Here is a 12,501-nt window from a genome sequence, read left to right as displayed (position 1 = left end):
AGCTGCTATATAGGTCCCTTGATCAAAAAATAAAAATATTAATATGGCGAAGAAAATATATATTTTAAAAAAGCATTTTTAGTATTTATTAAAAAAATTACAACTGATATTGCTGTGATTGCACTAATCCAAGGAATAAAGACGTCTTATCAGTAATACTGCAAGGTAACGGTGAAAAAAAACCAGTTCTTGAACTTTTTTGATTCTTGTCACAGGTAACTGCCTGGAAATCCAGAAAGATGATCACAAACCAGCACTCCGCTACCTCCATTAGTTAGGACAATTACACAATTGGCTGACGAGTGATGGACGATGCCATGGCTCTTTTCACTACTAGGCCAGATATTGGTGAACTCACTGTGAATGTATATTATAATACTAAACACTAAAACCACACATCCTAGATATCACTGAATGAAATATTCCAGCTGCAAATCTTTATTCATTACATAGTGGAATGGGTTGAGAATAGTGATGAGCGAGTATACTCGTGGCTTGGGTGGTCTCCGAGTATTTGTTAGTGCTCGGAGACTCAGTTTTTGTCCACGTAATTGCATGATTTACAGCTGCTAGACAGGCTGAATACATGTGGGTGTTGCCTGTTAGGGAATTCCCACATGTATTCAGGCTGTCCAGCAGCCGTAAATCATGGAGCTGAGGCGGATGAAAGCTAAATCTCCGAGCACTAACAAATACTTGGAGACCACCCGAGGTGCTCGGGAAGAGTATACTCGCTCATCAATAGTTGAGAACAATAAAACATAAAAATGATCAATGTAAATCACAACTAATATCCCATGGAGGTCTGGAGATGGAATGATGCTCAAAATCAAAGTGGAAAATCAAATTACAGGCTGATCCAACGTCAGTGGAAATGCCTCAAGGCAAGGAAATGATGCTCAGTAGTGTGTGTGGGCTCCACGTGCCTGCATGACCTCCCTACAACGCCTGGGCATGCTCCCAATGAGGCGACAGATGGTCTCCTGAGGGATCTCCTCTCAGACCTGGACTAAAGCATCCGCCAACTCCTGGACAGTCTGTGGTGCAACGTGACTTTGGTGGATGATGTGAGACATGATGTCCCGAGACATGATGTCCCAGATGTGTTCAATCGGATTCAGGTGTGGGGAACGGGCGGGCCAGCCCATAGCTTCAATGCCTTCATCTTGCAGGAACTGCTGACACACTCCAGCCACATGAGGTCTGGCATTGTCCTGCATTAGGAGGAACCCAGGGCCAACCGCAACAGCATATGGTCTCACAAGGGGTCTGAGGATCTCATCTCGGTACCTAATGGCAGTCAGGGTACATCTGGATAGCACATGGAGGGCTGTGCGGCCCTCCAAAGAAATGCCACCCCACACCATTACTGACCCACTGCCAAACCGGTCATGCTGAAGGATGTTGCAGGCTGGCAGAACGTTCTCCATGGCGTCTCCAGACTGTCACGTACGCAGTATGAACCTGTTCTCATCCGTGAAGAGCACAGGGCTCCAATGTCGAATCTGCCAATCTTGGTGTTCTCTGGCAAATGCTAATCACCCTGCATGGTGTTGGCTGTAAGCACGGAGACATAAACTGAGGAGCAAAAGGGTAACAATTTTTTGAACCTTGGACTTCCAGGCTACTTATCCCCCCTAAAGTCAGTACTTTGTAGAGCCTTCTTTTACAGCAATTACTAGTGATGAGCGAATATACTCATTACTCGAGATTTCTCGAGCACGCTCGGGGGTTCTCCAAGTATTTTTTAGTGCTCGGAGTTTTAGTTTTTCTTGCCGCAGCTGAATGATTTACATCTGTTAGCCAGCATAAGTACATGTGGGGATTCCCTAGCAACCAGGCAACCCCCACATGTACTTATGCTGGCTAACAGATGTAAATCATTCAGCTGCGCAAAGAAAAACTAAATCTCCGAGCACTAAAAAATACTTGGAGAACCCCCGAGCGTGCTCGAGAAATCTCGAGTAACGAGTATATTCGCTCATCACTAGCAATTACAGCTGCAAGTCGCTTTGGATGAGAATCTATGAGCTTTCTACAGCTTGCCACTGGGAGTTTGCCCATTCCTCAAGGCAAAACTGCTCCAGCAACAGCAATCTTCAAGTCTGACCACAGATTCTCAATTGGCTTAAGGTCTGGGCCACTTCAAAACATTAAACGTTTCCCCTAAAAAACACATTTGAGCGTTGCTTTAGCAGTATGATTTGGGTCATTGTCTTGTTGGAAGGTGAACTTCCATCCAAGTCTCAAATCACTGACCGACTGTATTTTGCACCATCTTCCCCTCAGCCTGGGCTATTTTCCCTGCCCCTGCTGCCATAAAACATCCCCACAGCATGGCCTATATTTTTCTCACTTCACCAAGTTAGACTATTTAGTGCTGATGCATCACACACAAAATATTACAAAAATATTTCAACACAGGTAACAAAATAGTAAAAATCAAGGGAAGGGGGGGCGGGGGGGCCCTGAATACTTTTGCGAGTCACTGTATACCAGAATTGGGAACACATACACTCACCGGCCACTTTATTAGGTACACCTGTCCAACTTCTTGTTAACACTTAATTTCTAATCAGCCAATCACATGGCGGCAACTCAGTGCATTTAGGCATGTAGACATGGTCAAGACAATCTCCTGCAGTTCAAACCGAGCATCAGTATGGGGAAGAAAGGTGATTTGAGTGCCTTTGAACGTGGCATGGTTGTTGGTGCCAGAAGGGCTGGTCTGAGTATTTCAGAAACTGCTGATCTACTGGGATTTTCACGCACAACCATCTCTAGGGTTTACAGAGAATGGTCCGAAAAAGAAAAAAAATCCAGTGAGCGGCAGTTCTGTGGGCGGAAATGCCTTGTTGATGCCAGAGGTCAGAGGAGAATGGGCAGACTGGTTCGAGCTGATAGAAAGGCAACAGTGACTCAAATCGCCACCCGTTACAACCAAGGTAGGCCTAAGAGCATCTCTGAACGCACAGTGCGTCGAACTTTGAGGCAGATGGGCTACAGCAGCAGAAGACCACACCGGGTACCACTCCTTTCAGCTAAGAACAGGAAACTGAGGCTACAATTTGTACAAGCTCATCAAAATTGGACAGTAGAAGATTGGAAAAACGTTGCTTGGTCTGATGAGTCTCGATTTCTGCTGCGACATTCGGATGGTAGGGTCAGAATTTGGCGTAAACAACATGAAAGCATGGATCCATCCTGCCTTGTATGGAGCATCTTTGGGATGTGCAGCCGACAAATCTGCGGCAACTGTGTGATGCCATCATATCAATATGGACCAAAATCTCTGAGGAATGCTTCCAGCACCTTGTTGAATCTATGCCACGAAGAATTGAGGCAGTTCTGAAGGCAAAAGGGGTCCAACCCGTTACTAGCATGGTGTACCTAATAAAGTGGCCGGTGAGTGTATATCACAATGGGCTCAGGATGGAGGACATATACAGTATATCAGGATGGGTAACATATACAGGTGCTTCTCACAAAATTAGAATATCATCAAAAAGTTACAGTTAGGTCCATATATATTTGGACAGAGACAACATTTTTCTAATTTTGGTTACAGACATTACCACAATGAATTTTAAACAAAACAATTCAGATGCAGTTGAAGTTCAGACTTTCAGCTTTCATTTGAGGGTATCCACATTAAAATCAGATGAAGGGTTTAGGAGTTTCAACTCCTTAACATGTGCCACCCTGTTTTTAAAGGGACCAAAAGTAATTGGACAATTGACTCCAAGGCTATTTCATAGGCAGGTGTGGGCAATCCCTTCGTTATGTCATTCTCAATTAAGCAGATAAAGGGCCTGGAGTTGATTTGAGGTGTGGTGTTTGCATTTGGAAGGTTTTGCTGTGAAGTAAACATGCGGTCAAAGGAGCTTTCCTTGCAGGTGAATCAAGCCATCCTTAAGCTGCGAAAACAGAAAAAACCCATCCGAGAAACTGCTACAATATTAGGAGTGACAAAATATACAGTTTGGTACATCCTGAGAAAGAAAGAAAGAAAGCACTGGTGAACTCATCAATGCAAAAAGACCTGGGTGCCCACGGAAGACAACAGTGGTGGATGATCGCAGAATAATCTCCATGGTGAGGAGAAATCCATTCACAACAGCCAACCAAGTGACCAACACTCTCCAGGAGGTAGGCGTATCAATATCCAAATCTACCATAAAGAGAAGACTGCATGAAAGTAAATACAGAGGGTTCACTGCACGGTGCAAGCCACTCGTAAGCATCAAGAATAAAAAGGCTAGACTGGACTTTGCTAAAAAACATCTAAAAAAGCCAGCACAGTTCTGGAAGAACATTCTTTGGACAGATTTGAAACCAAGATCAACCTCTACCAGAATGATGGAAAGAGAAAAGCATGGCAAAGGCGTGGTACAGCTCATGATCCAAAGCATACCACATCATATGTAAAACACAGCGGAGGCAGTGTGATGGCTTGGGCATGCATGGCTGCCAGTGGCACTGGGTCACTAGTGTTTATTGATCATGTCACACAGGACAGGAGCAGCCGAATGAATTCTGAGGTATTCCGAGACATACTGTGTGCTCAGATCCAGCCAAATGCAGCCAAACTGATTGGTCGTCGTTTCATACTACAGATGGACAATGACCCAAAACATAAAGCCAAAGCAACCCAGGAGTTTATTAAATCAAAGAAGTGGAATATTCTTGAATGGCCAAGTCAGTCACCTGATCTCAACCCAATTGAGCATGCATTTCACTTGTTAAAGACTAAACTTCAGACAGAAAGGCCCACAAACAAACAGCAACTGAAAACCACCGCAGTGAAGGCCTGGCAGAGCATCAAAAAGGAGGAAACACAGCGTCTGGTGATGTCCATGAGTTCAAGACTTCAGGCAGTCATTGCCAACAGAGGGTTTTCAACCAAGTACTAGAAATGAACATTTTATTTAAAATTATTGAATCTGTCCAATTACTTTTGGTCCCTTTAAAAACAGGGTGGCACATGTTAAGGAGTTGAAACTCCTAAACTCTTCATCCAATTTTAATGTGGATACCCTCAAATGAAAGCTGAAAGTCTGAACTTCAACTGCATCTGAATTGTTTTGTTTAAAATTCATTGTGGTAATGTTTATAACCAAAATTGGAAAAATGTTGTCTCTGTCCAAATATATATGGACCTAACTGTATTTCAGTTCTTCAATACAAAAAGTGAAACTCATATTATATAGAGTCATTACAAGCAGAGTGATCTATTTCTAGTGTTTATTTCTGTTAATGTTGATGATTATGGCTTACAGCCAATGAAAATCCAAAAGTAATTATCTCAGTAAATTAGAATACTTTATAACACCAGCTTGAAAAATGATTTTAAAATCCGAAATGTATGTTCAGTAAATGCACTCAATACTTGGTCGGGGCTCCTCTTGCATCAATTACTGCATCAACGCAGTGTGGCATGGAGGTGATCAGCCTGTGGCACTGCTGAGATGTTATGGAAGCCCAGGTTGCTTTGATAGCTGCCTTCAGCACATCTGCAGTGTTGGGACTGGTGTCTCTCATCTTCCTCTTGATAATACCCCATAGATTCTGTATGGGGTTAAGATCAGGTGAGTTTGCTGGCCAATCAAGCACAGTGATACTGTTGTTTTTAAACCAGGTACTGGTACTTTTGGGAGTGTGGACAGGTGCCAAGTCATGCTGGAGAATGACATTTCCATCTCCAAATTGCTTGTTGGCAGAGGGAAGCATGGAGTGATCTAAAATTTCCTGGCAGATGGCCGCGCTGACTTTGGTCTTGATAAAACACAGTGGACCTACACCAGCAGATGACATGGCTCCCAAAACCATCACTGATTGTAGAAACTTCATGCTAGGAATGCATTGGTACGCAAGGACATGAGTACGCATGCGTTCGATACGCATGTGTGGCACCCCAGGAGTTCGGGTACCACAGTAGTGCTGCCTTCCTTTCGGGGAGGGTAGTGCTATGCCTGGAAACAAGAGGGATCTCTTTGGCAGGTAAATCACACACACAACACCTTCTGAATCCAGGCCAGGAGGGGGAGCTCAAACCCTGTTTTAGGGCAGCTTCCCTGAAAAAAGATCCTGGTTTGGAGGAGGAGTTAGACAGTCTAAGAGAGACAGTTGGTCCCAAGAGACCAGTGAGTATGGACAGCCTGTGAGAGAGGAAAGACAGGAAAGGAGCAGAAGAGAGGAACAGGGCTCAGAGGGGAACTGTGACCAGGCACCCTCAGAGCTGAAGCGCAGAAACCGGGTACCGGGAGCCCGAGGCTAGAGTGAAACTGTAGGACACTCAGCAGAACCAGAGGGCACAGGATTACACGGATATTGCCCAAATTATGCCTGTGGCACAGCAGCATCCTGGAGTCACCGTGTAGAGACCCCAGAAAGTACGGCTGAAGCTGCCTGCCATACAGGTACCTGTCCCAGGACAGGAGAAAGAACTGAAAGAATTAGGACCTTGTTTGGAACACTTCAGGCAGCAAGGGACTTTAGCAAGCACAGAGTGGACTGACTTGCCAAGGGGATTCCGCTTGTTTCCGGGCTGCTATGTACCTGTTGCCGGTGGCCTGCCAACTACAGTAAACCAGGTAAAGACAACTGGTGTCCTTTACTCATTTACCAGCAACCGTCATCACCACCATACACCTTAGGACCCCTGGGGACCCCGCTTCACCTGTGGGAAGTGTACCATCAGTGCTGCAATAACATCCCCCAGAGGACCCCTTTAACGCAGCGTCGGTCCCACTATTGACTGAACACCACAGGTGGCGTCACGACAGACTTATAAACACTTTTCCCTTAAAAGACCTTCCCCTTAGCCCAGGGCCACAGACCGGGTCGCAGCCACCGTGACTTCCCCTTTAAGACCGAACCCGGTACCAAGTACCCCCCTGCCCTGGTGGGCGATCCACATGCGTACTTCAGACTAATCATGTCCAAGAAATGATTTCACCACCTGCAAAATCCCAGGTGTATAAAAGGGGATCTGGAGACAGGAAGTCCATTACTCTCAAGACTCTGGATGCAAGCACAAGACTCTGGATGTAAGTATAGAAGCTTTAAAAATGTCTGTTTCTCACTGCATTCTGTACTCTGTACTTATGTTTTGCTTTCTGTTCCTTCTAGACTGTGACTCTTCCTTGCCTGGATTGCTCCTGTCTGTCCTGGATTACCTGTCGTGGATTCATAGCTCCCAACCATCCCTCATTGTGCGGGACTGTCCCGGTTTTGAGCCTTTGCCCCGCACTCCCGCAGGGGATGCTCTGATCCCGCAGACAGCAGGAGATTAGAAGCAGCCGACACGCCCCCTTGTGTTAAGCCATGCCCCGGGCCCTTACCCTTCCGTATGGCTGCCTGCTTTCTGCGCACAGGACCTGTGATGAGGTCACAGGAGGGGAGGAGTCAGAGGTCACATGATCGGGACCTCCGTGGATTGCAGGACTCGGCAGTGCTGGTTGCCACATGGTGCTGCACGATGAGGACCATAAGTAATGCCTTGTGTGGGGTCAGGAGGTGTACAGTGTGGATGTAGCAGAGCCGTGTGTGTGTGTGCGAGGTGTATGGAGCGGAGCCGTGTGTGTACGAGGTGTATGGAGCGGAGCCGTGTGTGCGAGGTGTATGGAGCGGAGCAATATGTGTATGAGGTGGATGTAGCAGAGCCGTGTGTACGAGGTGTATGGAGTGGAGCCGTGTGTGTACGAGGTGTATGGAGCGGAGCCGTGTGTGTACGAGGTGTATGGAGCGGAGCCGTGTGTGTACGAGGTGTATGGAGCGGAGCCATGTGTGTACGAGGTGTATGGAGCGGAGCCGTGTGTGTATGAGGTGTATGGAGCGGAGCCGTGTGTGTACGAGGTGTACGGAGCGGAGCCGTGTGTGTACGAGGTGTACGGAGCTGAGCCATGTGTATGAGGTGTGTGAAGCGGAGCCGTGTATGTGCGAGGTGTATGGAGCGGAGCCGTGTGTGTGCGAGGTGTACGGAGCGGAGCCGTGTGTGCTCGGTGTACGGAGCAGAGCCGTGTGTGTACGAGGTGTACGGAGCGGAGCCGTGTGTGTACGAGGTGTACGGAGCGGAGCTGAATGTGTACGGAGCGGAACTGAATGTGTACGGAGCGGAGCTGAATGTGTACGAGGTGTATGAAGCGGAGCTGAATGTGTATGAGGTGTATGGAGCAGAGCGCGTGTGTACGGAGCGGAGCCGTGTGTGCAAAGTGTACGGAGCGCAGCCGCGTGTGTAGGAGTAGCTATGTGTGGCCATTATATGGTATAGAGCATCATGTGCGGTCATTATACAGTATGGAGCATCATGTGTGGCCATTATACAGTATGGAGCATCATGTGCAGTCATTATACAGTATGGAGCATCATGTGCAGTCATTATACAGTATGGAGCATCATGTGCAGCCAGTATACAGTATGGAGCATCATGTGCAGCCAGTATACAGTATGGAGCATCATGTGCGGCCAATATACAGTATGGAGCATCATGTGTGGCCATTATACAGTATGGAGCATCATGTGTGGCCATTATACAGTATGGAGCACTGTGTGGCCATATTTTTTTGTTTAGAATTATTGTATATGAAACAGTGTGATCAGCAGTGCTAAATGGGTGTGGTTGGGACGTGGATATGGGTGTGACTAATTATGAATGGGTGTGGTCAGAGGCGTGGCCTAACATTTGACGCGTTGCGCGCCGCAAACTTTGTCCCTCTTTCCCATCTTCAAAAGTTGGGAGGTATGCTCCTGTGGCCCTGTGTAAGTATGAATGTGTGTACTTTTCAATTACTATGTTGCTCTGTCCAGTCTCACACTTTTTTTCCCCCCTTTTTTGTCTTGTAGACTGTGCGGTGCTGCTGTCCCAGAATTATTATTATTATTTATTTATATAGCACCATTAATTCCATGGTGCTGTACATGAGACGGGGTTACATCAAAATACAAATATCAGTTACAGTAAACAAAACTAACAACGATAGACTGATACAGAGTGAAGAGGACGCTGCCCTTGCAGGCTTACATTCTACAGGATTATGGGGAAGGAGACAGTAGGTCAGCGTTAGCGGTAGCTTCGATGGTGTTGAGGTGGTTGTGTGGTCATTACAGGTTGTAAGCTTCTTTGAAGAGATGGATTTTCAGGTCCGTTTGAAGGATCCAAGTGTGGGGGATAACACTGTGTTCGGGCACAGAATTCCAGATGATGGGAGATATTCGGGAGAAGTCTTGGAGGCGATTGGGTGAGGAGCAAATAAGTGTGGAGGAGAGAAGGAGGTCTTGGGAGGACGGGAGATTACGTGAGGAAAGATATTGAGAGATTAGTATGGATGGCTTTGTAGGTCAGTGTTAGTAGTTTAAACAGGATACACAGGGAAATTGGAAGCCAGTGAAGGGATTTGCAAAGAGGGGAAGCAGGAGAGTAGCGAGGAGAGAGATTAAATAGTCGGGCAGCAGAGTTAAGGATGGACTGGAGGGGTGTGACAGTTTTAGAGAGTAGGCCACAAAGGAGGATGTTGCAGTAGTCGAGGCGAGAGTTGTGCTGCTGTCCCGGTGTTGTGGTGCTGTGCTGCTGTCCAGGTGCTGCCTGCTGTCCTGGTGGACTGCTGCCTGTAATGTAAGTATTGGCCTTCAAAAATTTTTTTTTCTTTGCTTTGGCTTTTTTAACAAGTTCAATTTTTCTTATCTGCTCTTTTCTGTAGTGTTTCACTTGACTGCTGCCTGCTGTTCCAACAAGTCCTCCAATGAAGACTCTGCTTCCAAGAGTGGACATGACACTGTTTATGTAATCACATTTGATATACTGATACTGATGGTATGTATTGACTGGCAATACTACACATGTGGTAAATTATATATTTTCTTTACAGGAACCTTCCAGTGCGGAAGAGCAGGAGCAGTCAAGTGGAAATGAATCTTCCCAGGGTCGTCGGGTTCATATTCCTGAGGAGGAAAGACTGGGTATAAGTATTCTTTTCAGTATCAGACTTGACTTTTTTTTCAGTTTTGTATCTTTAAAACTATATTACTTATTCATTTTTGTTTTATTGTTTTATTTGATCTATAGGTTCGACAATGTGAAGAAGGCCAACCTGTCATTAACATTGACATACTCATTACACTGGTGCAAGAGCAAGTAGCGTTGTGGGACTCCCGTGATCATAATCATTCCGACTCAGTATTGTTTTGATGACTCTGGGAAGAAGTGGCCAGATCACTGATGGATTATTGGGACCATGCAAGGCTACAAGTCAGAAAGGATTTTCGTAAGTATTGCAATGTGGTCTGAAGGGTCTGTTTTGCTCTAAATGTTGGGGTCTTTTATTACAACTATTTTTTTTTCTTCCCCCTTCACAGTGAAGAGAGTAAAAGTCCGTTGGCGTTTGATGAAGGATCATTTCAACAAGGATATCAGAGAGGAGATTCGGGTTAGATATGGTGCTGCTCCAAAGCTCTCGAAATATAAATACAACTGTATGGTGTCTTTTCTGAGGCCTCCGATTGCTCAGCGAACCTGAGTGTATTTTCTGTTGTCCTTACTATTATATAAACTATAAACTTTTTTTAAAAAATGTTTTTCTTTTATTTTCCACATAGAACCTGATGCAGCACAACTCAACCTGTATCTCCCTCTGTTGGAGCGGCCCCTCATCGATCAGCCAGCGAACTGTCCCAATCATCCACCAGCGATGGAGCAACCAGGCAGGCTTCACAGGCTGGGGAACAAGCAGCCGGTCCATTAGGTTTTCCCCTCTCCCAGCCCTCTGCCACTGGTTTTGTTGGGACTTCTTGTCGGTGGCAGAGGGCCTGGGAGAGGTCAGTCATGCCTGAGTTTATTCACTTAAAAGGAAGGTGCCATCAAAAATTTTTTTTACAGCAATTGTAAAAATGTAAATAATTAATGTTTACATTTTCTTAAAAAATATTATCATTTGTTTATAATTTAGTAAAATATGAAAAATAATTTGAAAAGTTTTGGAATTTCCACTTTTAAACACTAGGGGGAGCAGCTGCTGAAATTTCAGAAAAACCTAGTGTACAACTAGCTCACATTACTGCACTGCAGTAATTATGGGCGGAGTCTGCTGATGTGTGTGTGATGTCTCCTCTCCTTCCATGTGTTTGCTAAGGGATGAGAGGATTCAGGAACCCAGTGAGCAGCCATTTTGTTGGTGACTGCAGAGTAAGGCTGCCGTCACACTAGCAGTATTTGGTCAGTATTTTACATCAGTATTTGTAAGCCAAAACCAGGAGTGGAACAATAGAGGAAAAGTATAATAGAAATATATGCACCACTTCTGTATTTATCACCCACTCCTGGTTTTGGCTTACAAATACTGAGGTAAAATACTGACCAAATACTGCTAGTGTGACGGCAGCCTTATACTGACAAGTAGACAGTCACCGAGGATGGCAGGCAGCAAGGATTCTGGGAGATATGTGGTGAAGGGAGCTGGGTGACAGCAGCACAGAGTATTTCAGGAGAGCAGTGTGCTGGTCTATCGGGGGCACCCCGTTTGGTGCGCGGAGCAGCCAGGGATTGTACATAGAGCGCTGTCTTTTATACACATGGATGGACCGTCTGCTCCACAGAAATCCAGGAAACATTTCTGCGGATTGATGACCTGTTCTGATCCAGACATTGCATGCAAAGACCCCATTACCCTTCTCAGATCCTGTCTTCTCCATCCTGTCCTGGCGATGTATGAAAGTGAGACAACAGGCGCAGTCTGGGGTGACGCTGGGAAGGAAATATAGCCATATAGTAAGGATAAAAATGAGACCCCTCTCTTCAGCTGCCTCACCAGCCCTGACTGCACCTAACTGGAGGTCATGCTGCCCCCTCTATTACCCCAAACCCGCGTGCAGGTGCTCAGCCAGAACCACCATAGAATGGGTCCACTTTCTGAAGATAATACTGCCATAGTGTTCTCACATAATACCGCCATATAGATCACACATAATACCGCCATATAGATCACACACAATACTATCAAATAGATCACACAATACTGTCATACAGTTCTCACATAATACCGCCATATAGATCACACATAATACCGCCATATAATTCTCACCTAGTACTGCCACATAGATCACACATAATCCCACAATATAGTTCTCATATACCACCGTCATATAGTTTTTACATCATTCCACAACACTGATCAAACATAATACCGCCATATAGATCACATATAATACCGTCACATAGATCACACAATACTTGGCGGCATAATGTGTGATATATATATATATATATATATATATATATTATAATATCTCGGCATAATGTGTGGTCTTTATGGGAGTATTATGTGATAAATATATATAGCGGCATTATACGTGATCCATATGGTATTGTGCTGCTCTAGGGATGTCACAGAGATGTATGGTGGAAGGAGCAGAGTGACAGGAGCACAGAGTATTTCAGGAGAGCACTGTACTGGTCTATAGGGGGGGAGGGTGTGCTCACACTCACACGCTCCCAAATGTATACTTAGC

This window comes from Ranitomeya variabilis, chromosome 3 (assembly GCF_051348905.1).
Source record: "Ranitomeya variabilis isolate aRanVar5 chromosome 3, aRanVar5.hap1, whole genome shotgun sequence".
NCBI classification, from domain to species: Eukaryota; Metazoa; Chordata; class Amphibia; order Anura; family Dendrobatidae; genus Ranitomeya; species Ranitomeya variabilis.
This window is presented reverse-complemented; position numbering follows the sequence as displayed.